Raw genomic sequence first — 6,802 nt, 5'->3', positions numbered from 1 at the left:
TTTGTTCGAGGACTCTACCAATATCTACTAGAAGTTACTCCATAACCAACACCTTTTAAATACCCACCTTTTTCTTTGCCAAATACTAATGTGAGTGCATCCGTGCCCAGATCAAGGTTCACGGATCCATCTTTAATTTGCGTTTCAGTGTCAATCTGTAGAAATTGTTAACAAATAAACATGTATTATAGTAATTAAAAATAAACCAAAAAAGTTTAAAGTTGAACTTACTATTCTATTAGCTATGTCTTTTACATCAACATTCTTGTATTCTCCGTTTTTGTTTTCCCTTGCTTTCCTCCACATTAAAGCACGAGAGGGGATCTCATCAACTGAAAGTTCGTTATTTTGTACCTTGTAATATATACAACAAAAATAACGGACACACACATCAGACATACAAACAAAAAATCATTATAAGCACAAAAAAACAAACTTTAATTGAAGAAATGATGTTACAAGTTTGTCTCTTAGATAAGCATACCCTCCTCGTCCCAAGTGATGATCATAAACGTATTTTGATCGTGCTGTTTTTCTCTTATTTGACACATCCATACAACAAAATTTGTAATTATTTCATTAGAGTTTAAAATTATATTTAAAATAAAATAGTGATGAACATTAGAATAAAAGCTTAAAACCTTAAACTCGTCTGATTGTGTATATGTTACAAACTTGTCCCAGTCTGTTTGCTCCACCATTGAACGATACCTCTTAGGAATTCGTGCAAGTTTCTTTGGTTTACCTAAGTTAGGTACTAAGTATCCCGCATACACTTTTCTTCTAAAATTTCGAAGCAGGTCACCAAGCCGAGTCATTACAAAACGCCTACGACATGCATCAATGTCATAAAAACGCTGCAATATATAATACAAGTTGTATGTTAGTCACATGAAAATGTAAAAATACACTTATAATTAAGAGAAAAGAATTAACCGTTATTTCCTCCCATAATTTATCCTTTACTTCTGTTGGCACTGTTTTCCATGCTAAAAACCTAAATCCGACATGTTCTCTTACTAGGTCTCCAAAAAAACTTGAAAATTCTGATCTATATTCCCCAGAAAACTTCTCCAATTCATCAAATGTAACTTTGTGTTTTTTTCCACCCGAGTTTGTGAATGCTGTTCGCATTTTTGGTAACCTGGTCAACCCCTCTTCGGTGTTTTTGTTTTGTGTGCTGTCAAATCCATATCCGAGAAATCGCTTTCAGATTCACCTGTCAAATCCCTATCCGAGAAATCGCTTTCTTCTTCAACTTCCATGATGCTAGAAATGAGTTTGACAAAAGTTGTTATTATATACAATAAAGAGAATGAATAAATTTTCCAGAAATGAGAACTGGAACCGGACCGTTTAAAACTGGTTTGGAACCGGGTTAAATGGTTCTTGTTAGAACGGGTTGTCAACTAAATCCCTCAAAAAAAAAACACACACAAAATATACTCTGCTGATGTTCGCACTCAAATAAAAAACAAACAAAAAAGTAACCCGGAAAATCTAGACCTACTTTTTAACCATAAAAAAGACCAAGACTTTACCAAAGCAACCGTTTCAACTATTTTTAAAACCTTGCTGACAACTAAGTTGTTATCGGAAGTACGGCAAGTAAATGAAAATCCAACCCAAACAAGAAAATCACAAGGGAAGAAGAGAAAAATTGAACAAATGTTATATAGCCAGCATGGTTACTTAATGATAAGCAGTTCTGACTATCCCCACGGTCTAATACCCATATGCAAAATGTCATCAAACATGCATAAATAGATACTTAAACGATTCGAACACCCATGCTTAATTAAAGTTTACTGACGATAATGCTTAAAGTTTTACTTACATTGACTTACTTACACAAGAGGCCAACTACTAACATGTTTACCACTGGAAAGGTCTTAACGAAGTATTATATGTAAAACTAGAAGCATACATCACATGGAACTATTTATGTAATGCAAATATAAAGAAACCGGTACATCAAACGATTGTGTAGTGTAAAACATAGCTCCTGTTCTGATATCATAAAAAATCACATTCTTACTCTTTGGCTAATATTTCAACAAAGATGTAAAAAAACTAAAAACAGTTGCAATTCATGTTGAAAATGATATCATAAAATCACATTCTTACTGTTGGCTAATATTTCAAAAAACAAAATCACCTATGTGTTAATCATTCAACATATAATTAGTTAATTTAAAACGTTGAAATAACAATAATAATCAAAATCAACTAAAAAACAACCACAGTAGAACATGATTGAAGATGATTTAGCCCTAATTAACAAAATCAATTCTGCAATCAAAAGCAAGAACATATGCAGCAAACATTTAAAATCATATTGATGTCTATTGCAGCAGAAAAAGAACCTTAATCGAGCAGAATTAAAGAGGAAGAATGGTTTCTTGATCGAGCAGTTTCTCTAGGGTTTCTTTAAGATTGAAGAGGATAACCCAGTTAGTTGTTCACCTGTGGTATCAGTACGAGATGTGATCTGGGGATGAATTTTGGGAGGGGAATATATTTAGGGTTAAAGGAAAATAGGGGGAAAGTAAAACTTAACATGTTTTAGGAAGGAGACACAAGAGAAAAGAGGAGGGAAATTAGAATTTTTTAAGGGGAGTGGTTTGAAACGAATATTGAAGGTATATTTTTTCATATATTAGACAAAATAATAATAAATATGAAATTAGAACACGACCCGTTTAGCACACCTAAATAATATACCTAATCGTAATTAATTAATAATGATCATACTAATTTAGTCCCTATTGGTCAATTTTCCTATGGTTCATGTTGTTCTTCGGGTCGTGTCCAAAATTCATACCCATATTCACTAGAGTAGTGTAACAAGTAATTCACCTTGATTGCCTCTAATTGACCTTGATTGGGCCTAATTGACCATCATTGAGTTTAACAACCCTAACTAACTTTCATTGGGCCTAATTGACCTTTATTAAGCCTGACTAACTATCACTGGGCTAATTGACAATCATTAGGCCTAGTTGACCTTTTGAGCCTATTTGGCCACCATTGAGCTCAACAACCCTAACTGGCCTTCACTAGAGCATTCTAATAACTAATTCACCTTTATTGACCCTGATTAATCGTCATTTAGGTCAACAACCCTAAATGACCTTCATTGGGCCCAATTGACCATCATTGAGCTTAACAACCCTAAATAGCCTTCATTAGGCCTAATTGACCTTTAGTAGGCTTAACTAACTATCATTGAAGCTAACTGACAATCATTAGACCTAGTTGACTTTATTAGGCTTAATTGACCATCATTGAGCTCAAAATCCGCAATTAACCTTCATTTGGCCTAAATGACCATAATTGGGTCTATTTGATCACCACTGGGCTTAGTTGGCCATCACTGAGCCTCAACAACTCTAACTGACCTTCATTGAACCTAATTTACCATCATTGGGTCTAATTGACCGTCATTGGGCCTAATTGACAATCAATGAGCTCAACAACCCTAACTGACCTTCATTGGGCCCAATTGACCTTTAAGAACCCAAATAACAATCATTGGGCCCAAATAACTGGTCTAATTGACCGGTTATACCAATTAACCGAACCGATTATTGAAATTAACCGATTTATGCAACTCTATGACATACTAGTTTCCATTGCAATCCAATAAGGCCCAATATCGTCCATTAAGCCATATATGACTTTTTGTTGTAAGATTTTTGTATCATCATCATCATACTCAGTAAATCCCACCAATAGGAAATTAACCCGTTATGACCCATGACCCGACCTGACTCGAACCGACCCGTTTGCCAGGTCTAATCTTGACCAACAAGAAAAAAAATATAATTTGAACAATTTAACTGCAAAATAAAAGAACTACAATTTCAAAAAAAATGCCTAAAAACCAAGCATAAACGAGGATCGAACCCACGACCCCTTGATTGCTTCACACGCACCAAAACCACTCTACCATTTCATCAGTTTGTTAAATACTAGTTGGATAAAAAGATATCTATTACCTTTATGACACCTCCTAAAAACTATAGAGATTTGTATGACGACGTTGATAAGGAATTTGGATTGGAACGGGTTCAGTTCAAATTGAGTTTCGGGCCGTACCGTTTCTACGCGAACCCGTTTCGACCTGTACCATTTCGACCTGAACCCGTTTCGCAGCGGTGTGTCATGTAAAATGTTTCTGCTCCCACATGATCTTTTAGCTAATTTGGTTGTGTATCTTTTTAGCACTTCATTGCATTCTCGAAGGCAAAAAAAATCGCTACTTGTTTCTTTTCGGTCGATAATGTGCGATTTCCCTTATATAAAGAAAGGTTGTAACTATCGCACCACGGGTGACCTTGGACATTAATTATATTGCTAATGATTTCTCTCTTAATTTGCTGCTTTTGAGCCTTTAGTTCTTTTAGTGTTGCATCTACAACTTTTTACCAGTAATTGGTTTGGTATCATTTATCGCATTACAGGTTACATTTGTTCACTTGTACTTTCATTGACCTCGAGACAGGGAAAGTGATCACCTTGCTTTTCGATACCCTGATAACGACTGAAACCAAGGGCTGTTGCATCTACAACTTTTTAACTAACCCTTTTTTTAATTGACCCGTTTTGACCCGAACCCGTTTTAATAGGCTTATCATTTTTTATTTAAGTTGTAGTCTTCAATGCAGTGCCCCGAACCAAAACAACCCTTTATTGTAATTGACCCGAACTCGTTATATCCCATGACCCGACCTGACCCGTACTGTTCCCACCCGAACTGCTTTAACGGCTCAAAATAAAACAAACTTAACACGTCAAAATACAACAATTTAAAAATGAAACGTGTCAAACGCGCCAAATGTAATGATATAATATTAAATGGATCAAACTACAGCAATTTAACATAGCTCCAAATAATATCAAGATACATAGCAGACCATAGAGTTGAGCTGAATAACACATGCTAAAGCTGGTCAAAAACATGTAACTTATGCTATTTACATGTTTTACTATGATTTAGTAAACGAACCATACTCAAGCCTCGACGCGCCTACAAGCTTAAGTTCAAGTATAACGCTAATGTACACTAAATTACACAAATGGTCATTACCCGTCGGGTATCGGGTATACCCATCCCATTTGTGTCGGGTTTCGGTATACCCGTTGGGCTCCGGTATGTTTGCCATCGTCCATTCTAAGACCGGACCGAGTTGAGTAGCATGCTCAGAAGGTAATATCATATTCCGATCGCTGATGTATTCATCCTCTGGTTACCTCTTCAAGTATATTCCGATCGGTCTCAGTCTTATACTCATACCCGATGTACCCGAACTCAACAAAACCGATACCCGAACTTAATGCATTGGTCCAGTCCTCAGTTACGGGTTTTGCTTGTTTTTCGGTTTCGGGTCGGGTAAAACCCGGTTCGGACCAGTTAGATCCGTTTGCTCAGCCTTATTTAGGAGTTACATACATAAATAAATCTATGTTGTCAAAGACGCAAGGTGCAGGCGAGGCGCATCGGCCTCGCCCGGAGCCTAGGTGCAAGGCGCAAAAAAAGCGTGGGCTATTTCGTTGAACTCGTGCGTGCCCGCACGTCTTGCGGACACGAAAACCCGGGCTCGCGTGAGGCTGTTTCTTTTTTTCTGCTTATCCACTGCGCTTCAGCACCTAGGCTACCACCAGGTGCGCCTAGGCGCGCGCTTTTTGCGCTTTTGACAGCATAGAAATAAATGGCAGTAAAATTCACATGGATAGATTAAAGGCTTAATCTTTAAAAGTGGCTAAGTTTTATAAACAATGTTAGAAAACCGATCTTAAGTTTGAGACCAGATAGATTTTAATATTAATATACATCGCAAATCTCAACCAATATTAAGAGATAGATTTTATGTTAATAGCAAATCCCATCCCATATTCATCGTATTAGCATTATTGGGAATTAATACGTAGGCATCATACGAAATTAGAAGGCTGCATCATATTGAAGAATTTGTTGGTTAGGGTCCTAAGTTCGAGAAGAAACTCCGTGATCTCTATGATTGCATCCCTGTCTTTCATTGAGGTACTTCAACAATAAGAATTGTTGTATCTTTTGTTTTCTACTTTAATTAGTGTTTTACTCAAACAACACCTTTAACGACACCTGCTGATTTTATGAAATTTCTTTTCACCCTGCAAGTTCAAAATTGTATTACCTGCACTTCCTAAATCAAATCTGTTCACAATCAAGGTACAGCACAACTGAAACAATGTAACAGTAATCAAAAACTCATAATTTACTATGTTTAAACAAGCTGAAACAATGTAACAGTAATAAAAAAACTCATAAACTCGAACTGAAACTTTGTCAAAATTTATCAAAATTTCAACCGAAACTCAATGAAACTCAACTGAACCTTAAACGAAATTGATGAATAATTGTCCGAAAAGTTCAAACAACACACCGAATCACACCGAAACTCGTCCGAATCACACCAAATCACACCGAAACTTGTCCGAATCACACCGAAACTCGTCGGCAACCACGTCCAACAGTGGTGCACCACAGCCGCCCCTCCCGAGTTTCTCTACATACTTATGATGTTTCTCTACATATTTATGATGTTTCTCTAATAACCTTCTTGTATTTTTACTCTATTGTTTAAACCACTACTCTCTTCCTTTGGACGAGGTGGATAATCACTTGTTCAACAAGGGAATCGACCCAAATTATACAAGGTGGATTAAACATGGAGAAAAAGACGAGCCAATAAAAAATGTACTACATACAGAGTTTCCTGACACCGAAATTCCAACAGATGCCATAGAAACAACAGAA

General features: G+C 36.4%; 1 long non-coding RNA gene across 1 annotated transcript; it reads right to left on the bottom strand.

Moving 5' to 3' along the window:
- Positions 1–644: 644 nt before the first annotated feature.
- Positions 645–2,528, bottom strand: LOC110927678. Its single transcript, XR_002585817.2, has 3 exons — positions 2,367–2,528; positions 937–1,269; positions 645–857 (listed from the first exon to the last, which is right to left on the bottom strand). It is a non-coding gene; the product is annotated as an uncharacterized LOC110927678 (long non-coding RNA).
- Between the last annotated feature and the right edge of the window lie 4,274 nt (positions 2,529–6,802).

The sequence above is a fragment of the Helianthus annuus genome, chromosome 3, assembly GCF_002127325.2.
Source record: "Helianthus annuus cultivar XRQ/B chromosome 3, HanXRQr2.0-SUNRISE, whole genome shotgun sequence".
NCBI classification, from domain to species: Eukaryota; Viridiplantae; Streptophyta; class Magnoliopsida; order Asterales; family Asteraceae; genus Helianthus; species Helianthus annuus.
This window is presented reverse-complemented; position numbering and strand designations above follow the sequence as displayed.